We start from the raw sequence: 12,521 nt of genomic DNA, 5'->3' as shown, positions 1-12,521 counted from the left end.
TTTTGCTTGGTAGGCCATGGCAATTTGATAAACAAACTATACATGATGGCCTCACTAACAAAATATTCTTCATTCATAAAAATAAGGAAATTGTTTTTAATCCTTTAACACCACCCCAAGTGTTTGAGGATCAAAAGCAAATGAAAAAGAAAAGAAACAAAGAAAAGAAAGAAGGACAGAGTGTGGATAAAGGGGACTCCACTAAGACATTTGTGACAAAAGAGTGTTATTTTATGACCAAACAAGACTTGAAAAGAACTCTCTTTATTCATAAAAGTTTTGACTCTTGTCCTAATGCTGCCACTTATCTTAGAGTTGAGAATGAAAAACAAAATAAATTTCAAACCAAGAATTCTCAACTTAGAGATATAGTGAAGAAGGAGTGGACTATTCCTAGTGTTACTCCTTATACTACTTCCTTGATGGTGCACACGGAAGGAAGTATTTCTTTAAATTTAATAAAGCACCCCATTTTCGGTTTACATTGTTTAGTAGATACAACTTGTAATAATCCATATTCTATGTTTAATCTTATGGGAAGTTCTTACTCTTTTGAACTTAATATGTTTCCTTCCCTACAAGATAAATATAGCTTATATGATTATAAGTATCTAGCACACAATCAAATCCAAAATTGTTTAGGATGTTTTCTAGTAGTTTTTTCTTTATATTTTAGGAAAAGCCTAGGTTACCATTTAGGGTACTTTAGGCAAGATATTGTAGTGTTTAAAAATCAGTCTTTTCATTGTCTTAGTCATAGTGTTCTTACATTTTTAGGTTTTACTTCTAGGTTATGCTTAGAAGAGGAGCCTATTTCTAGAGAGTCTAATATTTTATCTTTCTTTGTTAGGTTAGATACTAGGACTCCTCTTAGGATCCATGATCTTTTCTCTTACCATGTTACTTCTTATTCCTTGCATGTTTTATATGTAGGTGTTAATTTTTCTTCTTCCATTCATCCTCGAGATTTGAGGAAAAATCCTTTTCAAGAGGGAGGGGATGATGGAATCATGCTTTGGAGTGCAAGAGGTGACATTGATGGAATCATACTTGGGAATGCAAGAGGTGACACACTCAAAGATCCAAGAGGAGTGGGCTAGACATGGAAGATTGGGCCAGTCTAGGCCCAACGGGCCCTATGGGCTTGGAAGGCCCAAACCAAGTTTCAACATGGGCTTATCTTGTTTTTAATATTCTTATTATATTTTTGTTAGTATAGTATGAATATATTTTGGTCTTGTATTTTGGACCACATAGAGTAGCATTTTAGGTTTTAGGCTTGTTGGGCCTAGTTTTGGGCTTCATGGGCCTTTGGGCTTTTGGTACCCAATATTGGGCTCATTTTCATTCTTGTATTTTTTCCTTTCCATTGTATTTGTTTGGCCATTGTAATTAGGCCATTAGATTAGGATTAAAGGAGGATTACTAGTTTAGTTAAATTAGGGTAAACTAGGTTTAATTTAGCATGCATTTAAGTTGCATTTTGAGTCACATGGATCATGCCACCTTGGCTGAACATGTGTGACTCAAATTCAACCCTAAATGCACACTAAATCAAAACCAAATGCACCAAGCACCCATGGAACCGGTCATACACATGTGTGACAAGATTTGAATTCAAATTCAAATTTGAATTCAAATCTTGGCGCCAACATGGTGACCACTCATGTGGCGCCAAGTGTATTCATATTTTCGGATGCATATATGTTCCCTCCTTCACCTATTGTACTCACTTTGAACCTTAATGAAATTTGTGAGCCATAGTGCCGAGTTTCCTCTCAAAGTCTCCTTGAGTTCATCTTCAAAAGCCTTAGGAATTCACCTAGAATCTTCCTCTTTGAAGTGTGCTCTCTATTGATGCTTGAGCTTGGATGCTTCCCTCCTAGTTCTAGGTTGAGTTCATCCGTGAGTTCATAGCTTGCAAGTGTTCTTGAGTTGAAGAATTCATCCTCCATTGAAGAAGATCCGGCCTAAGCAAATCCATGGAGAAGAACATCTTTCACTTCTCCTAGTTTTGCTATCAGACATACTCAAAGATCCAAGAGGAGTTGGCTAGACATAAAGGTTTGGGCCAGTCAGGGCCCATCGGGCCCATTGGGCCTGGGAAGGCCCAAGTTGAACTTTTCATGGGCCATATTTTGTATGGCTAATTTCATATGTTTTGTATACATCATGTTAGTATAGGTATCATATAGTTTGGTCTTGTATTTTGGACCACATAGAGTAGCATTTTAGGTTTTAGGCTTGTTGGGCCTAGTTTTGGGCTTCATGGGCCTTTGGGCTTTTGGTACCCAATATTGGGCTCATTTTCATTCTTGTAATTTTTCCTTTCCATTGTAATTGTTGGACCAATGTAATTAGGTCATTAGAATAGGAAAATACAAGGAATACTAAAGTATGCTAATTAGGTTAAAATAGGTTTAATTTGGAAGTCATTTAAGTTACATTTGAGTCACATGTTTAGCACCTTGGGTGGCTGAACATGTGCCACTCAAATTAACCCTAAATGACTCTCAAATCACACCTAAATGCACTTTGGTACCTAAATTTTCGGACTTACACATGTGCACCAAAGTTTGAATTCAAATTTCAAATTTGAATTCAAACTTTAGGCGCCATTTTGTGAACCTTAAGCTTAGGCGCCTAAGTGTCATAATTTCGGTGCATACTTAAGCCAATTCCTTCTCACTTTGTATACACTTTGAATATTCAGAAATTTGAGAGCCATTGAGCCAAGTTTCTCCCTCAAAGTCACCAAGAATTCTCTCTAGTTTTAGGAGTTCACCATTGTTCCTTCTCTTTGAAGTGAACAATCCATTGATGCTTGAGCTTGGATACTTCCTTCTAAGCTTAACCTCCTTCCATTCCGAAAATCTCCATCTAATTAAGCCTCCATTCCATTCGGTTTGCATCTCCATTGAAGAGGATCCGAGCTAGGTGAAGAATAGGAGAAGAACTACATTCACTTTTCCTACCTTCTCCATCAGAGATTGTTGCCGTTGGACGTATTGTCCGAGGTGCCTTCCTTGGACGAGTTCCTAAATGCGGTCTCTGAGTGTTCGACATTCCTCAGTTGTGTGACCATAGTTTCTATGGTATTGGTAATGCTTGGATTTATCCGCACTGTTGTGGCTGTGCCCAGGCAGTAGCAGAGTAATCAGGTTGGTATTGCTGGCCTCCTCTAGGATATGTACTCGGGGTGCGTTCAAGGGGGTGTAGAAATCATACCTCCCTCCTTTGTTCAGCCTAGCCTTCTTGAATTGGCTAGCATTGGTGACTTTTACCTTGTCTTTGTGGCCATGGTCTGGCTTTCCCTATGGCTTCCCACGAACTTGGTCACGAAAAGCAGTGTGCTCTTCCATCTGAATGTACCCCGCAGCTCGGGCACGGAGTTCGTCCATGTCCGGGGGAGGTCCCTGACACAGGCTGTCAACAAAAGGTCCTGGCTTGAGTGCCATGAGCATGGCGTGTAGGGCGACCACGGGGTTTAGGTTGCGGATTTTGACGGAGATGTCAGCGAAGCACTCCATGAATGTCGTCAATGGTTCATCGTCGCCCTGTTTGAGACTGACCAAGGCGGCGGATGTGATGTGATGAGGCCAGCTCGTTGCGTATTGTACCGTGAATTGCCTTACCAGAGTGTCGAAGTTATCGACTAATCCCGCTGGCAATTGAGTATACCAGGCGAGTGCCAATCCCTTGAGCGAGGTCAGAAAAACCCTACACAGGATAATATCATCGTTAGTGTATAGGTTTACCTGCGTGACGTATAGATTGACGTGCTCATCTAGGTCGGTAGTGCCATCATAGCGCTCGATGTTGAGAGGCTTCCATCCAAAAGGAAGGGGCGTCTCCATGATGCCGTCAACAAAAGGATGGCGGCGGATGCTCGCCTTATGCCCTGAAGCCTGGGCAGGTGCATTGCTGACTTCATGCTTTGACCTATTCGTTGGTACGTGTGACCGATGTGCAGCAGACCTATGGGTCGCCACCCTGGGTGCAGTTAGTGGCTGGGAAACCGAGTGCCCTTCTTCCTCATTTTGATTGCTTGGTTGAGGGGGCTGATCAGAGGGGCGCCGAGGAAGCTGGGCGCGGATGCGCTCATTCTTAGCTCGTAGCGCCGCTAGGTCAACTTCGTGTCGGGCACGGATGTTTAACAGGTCAACGGCGTGTTGTTGCTGCATTTGATCGACCTGCTCGATCAACCGTCTCAATGTCGCTTCTCCTTCCATTCTTGTTGCGTGATCGTGTTCGTCTATTTCTCGTCTACTATGGCTTCGTGTGAAAACCATAAGCGTGGTCGATAAGAGATGTCTTGATTGGTCCCACGGTGGGCGCCAAATGTTCTTACCGGAGATCGGTCATGAGGGACGATCTGCTAGGCAAGATTGGTGAGCCTCCTTCGCTGGGTACGTCGGCTGTTCCGAAGTTGGGGTGGTACCTGCAAAAGAGACTCCGATGCTAAAATTAGTATGTGTGGGTGTATGGGTCTCATATATATAATGCACGTACCTTGGTATTATGAAACCCGGTGCTGCTTGCTATTTCAAGTTGGATAGTTAATTCAACAATTTATATGTAACTCTATTGGTGATCAATTTAAAGGTGCAAGTTTTCTTACTCATGTTGGATAAAATTCAATTCAGAGTGGCCTAGTTCCACTACAAGAGATGGTTCTGGTAGTAGGATCATGTTCGTTTCCATAGCCAGAAAAAGTGCAGTGTTGTGGGAAAGTATGATAAGGTGAGTGAGGAAAATGCTATGAGTGAGGTGATAAAAATATAAAATACATGGTATTGAAGGAGAGACAAGTGTGTAATTTAGTTTCATATTTCTAATCCAAAGTCAGAAGAAAAGGAAGAGTGTAAATGGTAGATGGGAAAATAAACTTCTTATATTGAGTTGTCTGCTAGCTAGAACTGTCACATGGCTTTTGAGTCTCTAGGATTCCTTCTAATTAAAGGCTAGAGGTTCCTGAAAAGAAGTTTATTTACCTTGCATTTTGACATTTCTTTAAAATTGATCTTGTTTTAGTGTAACTCTGTAGTCGTCATAGTAGATTATAGAAAGGTTATCTTGTGTTAAATTTCATCTGTGGTTAGCTTTCATTTGTTTTTGGTGGCAGCCTTTTTCTTTCCACATTTATCTTCTTTTAGTATCTTCTTTTACCTACTGATGGAACTACTTGGAGAATATTGATGTTCTTCAAGTTGAACCATGCTAAGTCCCTTCTTCTCTTGAGGTTCTTCACGTCAATGGAAGATTTGGATGAGTTCAAGCTTCAAAAGCTTGAAGATGCTTCCCAAGGTGGTTCGGTTTCTCTTGAAGGAGAAAAACTTGAGGAACCAAGCACAAAGAAGAAGTTCCTTTGTGAAGCTTCTAGGAGAAGGAGATTCTCCACGAAATTGGACTCTTGAAATGAGAGAGAATTTTTGAATTAGTCTCATAAATTTCAAAAGTGATTACAAGAGTAGAAATTACAAATATATAGAGGTAGGTAGCTTAAGGAGCAAGCTAACCTTAACCATGGTTCACTAGGAACCATGGTAAGGTTAGTTGACCTTCTAGATGAGTTTAGAAACTTGTGGAGCAAGCTTCTCACTTAGCTTACTTGGGAAGCAAGCTAAGGAGAAGCTTGTATCACAAACTTCTCATCTCCTTGAAGGTTAGAGAAGCAATTCGGTCAAAGAAAGGAGACTAGGCAAGGTGGGTGGATTTGGTCTCTTTTGGCTCCTTAAATTAATTTCAAAAATGTTTGATTTGGTTTAGTTAGGTTCATCCAATGATGATGAAACCTAGCTAAATCAAATCTATGAAAAATTAGGAGAAAAATGAGTCTAATATGTAAAATTTTGCCTAGGCCCAATTCTGGCTCAATTACTAGTCACACCCTCAAGCATTGCTAAATGCCACCCCTTTTTCCTTACTGAAAAAATAGAAAATGATTGTATCAACAAAGGAGGTTAAATGGAGTCAAACTCTCCAAGTAACCCACCCTAGAATCAATATACAATGACTAATAAAAGAAACTAAAGTGCCTCACAAATACAAAGGCAAAAATAAGCCTAGACAAGAGAACTATGTACAAGATATTTACAACTAGAACTATGCCTTCTCTTCATGATAGAGTGGTCCAAATTGAAAAGTACCTTGGGCTTGGAAAGCCCATGGTCTTCAAGGTGGCCATAGCTCTAGTGATTGGGCCCATGGTCCATCATCCCATTCCTCTTGGTTCCTTCAATGTATCACCTCTTGGATTCCTTGGCCTTGGCCATAGTCTATCAACCTACAAAATTAACTAAGACATCTAAAGACAAATCATCCTATTTTATTGTAAAATACCCAATAACCATGTCCTAATTGACTAGAACCAATAGATAAGATGGGTGGTCTGGAGTTTGGACTCCTTCATATCCAGGCTTTGTTAAACTCATTGTTGAAGACAGTGCTTTAATTAATGCAAGAGATAGAATGGGAGGTTAAATAAGATGCATAGACCATGATATGGTTGTCAGTCTATCAACATATATTTTCATTGGCATGATATAAAAAATCATGCTAAATTTATATCTATTAGATGCAATTTGTACCTTTGCTTGGAAACAAGCTACAATCATGTGTAGGATTGGGTGGTCAACCTTTGGTACACTCTAAGAGAAGGAAATCAATGTATAGGTTCCACATTCAACAAAAACATTCTTTCTAGCATCATAACAACTTTCTCAATGTTACTTGTTGTGCAGTGTTTAGTAAGTAGCTTAAAACATGAAGCTCCTTTAGCCATATCTCCTTGGTTAGACAACTTAAGGAAAATTTCATAGAATTTTTCAACAAGGTCCGCTTCACAATAGCCATTCACCATGGGAGAGTATATTTCAACACTCTTATCTTCTAGACATTTAAAATAAACTAAATTCAGCAATTCCAAGCTTTCTTGCAATTTAGCCATATCTCCTTTGTGTTTATGCACTATTTGTGCTCAAGTTCTAATCATTTTCTTTTGTATATATTATATTATATAAAGTAATCATAATTAAAATAATTATTTTTTTATAATAATCAAAATAATTAGATGCAAATTAGTATCATCTTGAATAGTGCATTTAGTTTATTTTTCTAGGTTGGGCCTTTTACCTATGCATTGGTGTAATTACTGATAGTCATATGTTAGACATGGGTTGGCTTTACCTCTATTGTAGATTCTTCAAAAACATTCTTAGATACAGCAGAAAAATAGTTTGGATAAAGATATAAAGTTAAATTGCACTGATAAGAACTAAGAAGTTCTTTTTTTTGTCTTTTCTGCGATGACTAGATGTTTGTTTATCATGTGAAATTAACTTGCAACTAAGGTTTTTTTTTTCTTCATCTACAAGGTGTTGGAAATACCTTAAGAAGACATTATGAGACCTACCCTTTTGAATATGAATTAGCACATGATGATGTGTATGGAGAATGTTGCTTCTTGTGTCACAGGTTTGTACTTTTTAATATTTTCTAACACTTTGCCTCATTTTATCGATTTATGTCGTGATTGAAGCTGCTAACTTGACTTCAAAAGAGACCATCTGAATCTGATAGTGCCACTGTCTCATGTAAAATCCTAAAATGCAATTAACTAAAGAGTAATATATTCAAACACCAAAATGCTAATTCTTTAATTAATTTACATTATAGCAGCAACACCAACAATAATTTTAATAAATAATCAATAAAAGAAATTTTTTTATTAATATATGATTATTAAACTCTTAAAGTTAAAGTTAATACATATAAATATATATGCCTGGTCATTTCATTCAAAGATATATATCCCACTTGTATGTCCCCCATTAATATTAATTCCATATTTTCATTAAAAGGGAATTACTGGAAAAGTAGGTACGTATGTTTACTTTCTATAGTAAATTTTATATTTCCAATCCATGACCTATACAAAAATGCTACTACATATTATATAATTTATGTTTGGTTGATTTACCGATAATGTGTGTATATAATACATCTTGATGAGCTTTTGAGTTGATATTGTCTCTTGATTATAATTTTTGATGACCCATACAAAAATTCACTTTATTTATAATCATAATTTTTTTAAATTTTGGTATTGTCACCATAGAGCTGGCTATCTAGCTTGCTCTTTGGTGGAAACTCCTGTAAAAAATTTAATTTGTAATGAGGTAAGATTATCAGTTGCAAATTAACAAGTGGATAAAATATTTTGTTTTTTGTAGTTGCTTAATAATGGAACAATAAACTTGAAGTTTTTTAATAATGTGTGGATTGAAATCGACAATCATCTCTCTTGCAACTGATAATTTGTTTGTGTGATTTTTGTTATTGTAATTTGGTGGCCAAGTTAATTTTGATGTATAATATTTGTCCATTATATATAGATGAAAAATCTGTATGATATTTATATATATATTCATTACGGATAATCAGAAAGAATCTAAAAACAAGCATGATTTTATTTTAAAAAAATATCCAATCTACATCGGTTTTCAAAAGACCTAATGTAAATTTATGCACAAATCTACATCGGTTCTCAGGAAAATCGATGTAGAATGTGCACAAATCTACATTGGTTCTGAAATCGATGTACAACTGTATACATTTTCTAAGTCACTTTATTCTACATTGATTTTAGAACCGATGTAAATGACTTCGTAGAACCGATGTAAATAATGCAGTCTATAGTAGTGAATTGATACTATACATAAAAGGATACTAAGTCGTCGATCGAACGTCTATACAAGACCTAACTACATTGTAGTAGGCACAACAAAATTGCCCCCTATCAACATAACTCACTACCAACATAACTCATCACCTACTGTACAAGTCATCCTACTAACCTTGTCGTGCTCCAATGAAGAATCACGATCATCGTAGTTTCAACCATAGAAAAAACATAAGGTAAGCGCATGGAAAGACATTAACATGTAAACACATCGTCAACATCAATTACACAACTTATAACATTTCATCATACAACTTCATTTGTTCATCACTTACAACCTACACAACTTACAACATAATACAACAAAATCAACTTTATTTTAGTAATACATTCAACATGAATAACAACAAACAACTGAATGCGTCTTCACACATATCAACTACAAAATCTTCTACAACTAAGGTAAGTAGTTTAAGTCATTTGACCCTATCAAATCATAATAATTGATATAAACTAGAAACAATAATTGACATTAAGATCAAAAACACGACTAGCATAAAGTTAGAAACAACGGTTAACATAAAGTCAGAAACAAGGAAATCTAATACTATTGTCAAGGTAGAATAAGATGGGTATCAGCCTACCACGACATTAGTTTGCAATATTAAGTCACCTATAGGATTAGCCTATTGATTACCCTCCAAGTACTACATCCCTCCAATACTAGGTTAGAGACTAAGTCTTCAACCTAGTACTTTACTCAATTTGTCATTTTATACACATGTTCCCCGACCTTACCCATACACGGATACCACATAAAACCTAGAGGGGATAACTAAAAAAAGTTACCCATTTAAAGGCCAACTTACCTACTGAAGGGGGTTTCAACCAGACTCTCGAAGCACCTAACATATATGCACACAATGGGATATTCTTATTTCAAAAAAATAATTTTACTCCCCTCTAGTTTTTATGTATCATAGTTAAGACATGTATTTAATCTACATGCCTATAGTTTATCAACTTAACAACTTTAACAACATGCAACTTTTTCAACTTTATCAATCTTCAATATGTCAACTTACAACTTAAAATCATAAATATATCATCATATACCATTAATCTTACCACTGATCTTCCTAACATCACAAATCATATATCGACTTACAACATATAGTTTCATCATGATACCTCATCATACATATAACTTATTCATCATCAGTTAATTACAAAATATCTTAAACATCACAATGCTCATTTTTACAACTCATGCCTGATGCCACTTAAGGGATGCCTGGGGCCACTTAGGCAAGAGACTCCCTGTTCACCCACACTTGGTTCCATCCAACCCATGCCCGACGCGGTTTAGGTAAGGATTCCTAGGACCTCGCACCTGATGTGGTAGCAACCCACGTATGACCTCACGCTAACCCAAGATGATTCTTTCTCCTAACATTCATCATTCAAAAACCACATCCAGTGTCATTCAAACCATGTCCAACGTCATTCAAATCACACCTAACACCAATTCAACATGAGACAACTCTCTCTCCTCACGCTTAGTGTCATTGATCTTGCGCATTGCTTGAGCAAGATAGAGTGCTTTTAGTTGAACCATGCCCAATGCCATAAAGGCGCACATGATGCGACATTTGCATGTTGCAAAACTGAAAAGTCTAACCAAAACGTCTGAAATTTCCACACATAACATGCAACCAACAACACAATATGTATACATCATATATAGTTCAAAAAAAGCTTAAAACACCACATGCAACTAAAATCAATCAAGAATCAATATCTTCGCTCATGCACCCCTTCAAAACCTACCCAATTCATTGATGCCATCACTTAATTCCTCATAACAGATTAATAGCCAACGTTAATGAATTCCAACAATACATTATCAACATGCAATCCACAAAATTAATACAAGTTTTCCTTACCTCTCGAAGAATCAAATCAACAAGAGGAGAAGAGGAAGAAAATGACTTTATACGACCTCGACTCAAGATCTTCAACTCCTCAAGCTCAAATTTCAAGTTCAACAACTATAGATCAACTACAAAAAGGCAAAAGATGAGAGTTTTAAGAAGAAATGGAAGAATAAAAAGATTTGGTTCAAAGAATCTCTCTTTAGCCTCTTTAGGGTTTTCTGAAAACTTGAGTTATGAGTTGGCTTCAAAAAAAAAAAATCCTTATATACTTTTTTCTGAGCTAACCTAACTTATCTTTAGGTTTAATTGCCCAAAGTCCAACTTGACTCTTAGAGTCCCTTGATTCTTGAAATCTTAACAACACTATTAAAAATAATACACATGCAATAAAAATTAAAATACCACAAAATTAATAGAGTGACAAGTGTAGTGAGAGTTGCAACTTATTTTGTCAAAATGTATATAACATTTTATCACACTTCAAAACTCAATGATGAGTTTCACTCACTAGTACAAAAGGGGTCTTTAACGTTGGATATTTTAAGGCTTTTACGTCAGAAAAGCCTCTGACGTTAATACGGGAGACGTAAATTTACGTCGCCTATCACAGACGACGTAAATTTACGTCGGAGATGTCTTGTGACCGACGTAAAAAAGGGTTTTAGAAAGGGAAAAAAGACGCAAGAATTTACGTCGGACTACACCATGTCTGACGTAAATTTACGTCGGCCAGTGCTAGGTCCGACGTAAATTTACGTCGACTATGGTGTAGTCCGACGTAAAATCTGGCGTTTATTTTTTTAATATTTTTGTTGTTTTTTGATATATACCCAAAACCTGCATATATATAGTTCAAAATATAAAACCTAAACCAGATAGTCCAGAATAGAAATTCAAATTATATTTCAAAATTGAATGACAAAAAGAAAATGATATATAAATCTTAAAAAGCATAAATTATGACAATATAAATCCTATTATCCTAGAAAAGCTATAAAACATATGTTTGTCAATGCTATCAAACTAGAAACATAATATCTAACTAACTAAACTTAGAAATCTAACTATTATATACTTTGAAGAAAAAAAGTTGTACATTGTTCTCTTATCTTGATGATCTCATCTTCGGGCAATGGAGATGGATCTTGAAAGACCTAAAACATTAATTTAAGTGTCATTAATATGCAATGTTAATTATCGTAAAGATAAATATACTTAAATAAATTTTGATATGAATTACCTGGGCCCAAGAATCAGTAATACCCGCAGAAACTATGACTCTCATCCAATACATGATGTAATAGCCACATTCAAACGAGTCTTGTTGCTTATTACACTAAAATGAGAAACAAATAACTATTATTTCCAAAGTCAATAAATTTAAATATTATTGCCTATATTAATTAATTTGCTAACCTTAGGTTATATGAAGTGCAATGTCTTTGATGATTTGCTTCTTCCACTTAAAATATTAGCTCCAGACACGATTCTAATTAATTGAAATAAAAACAGATGTTAGCCAATATATATAATTACAGTTTTAAAACATAATGAAAAATTTTAGTTACCCTTGTAATTGGCATTTAATTTCGTGGCTTGGTTTTCGATGTAGTGAACAAAACCACACCACGGTGTATTCCTTAAGAATGATTACCGTTAACTGCCAATGAGACCTACATTGTATGACAAACAAATTAGTTATAAAATTACCATGATTAAAAAAACAATTAAAAAACTAACCCGTCAATGTATGGAGCCATGTATATATCTCTTCCTAATTCACCCATCCATGTTTGCATATATTGCTGGATCTGGACCTGAGTGTTTCCTAATTTTTGGATGGATTGAGGCTTAAATTTAACTATTCAGTTATTCATAATTTCTCTAAGCTAAACTACAAC

Source organism: Cajanus cajan, chromosome 6 (genome assembly GCF_000230855.2).
Source record: "Cajanus cajan strain Asha chromosome 6, NIPB_CcT2T_4, whole genome shotgun sequence".
Lineage (NCBI taxonomy): Eukaryota > Viridiplantae > Streptophyta > Magnoliopsida > Fabales > Fabaceae > Cajanus > Cajanus cajan.
The sequence above is the reverse complement of the archived record's forward strand: the minus strand, read 5'-3'. Positions refer to the sequence as shown.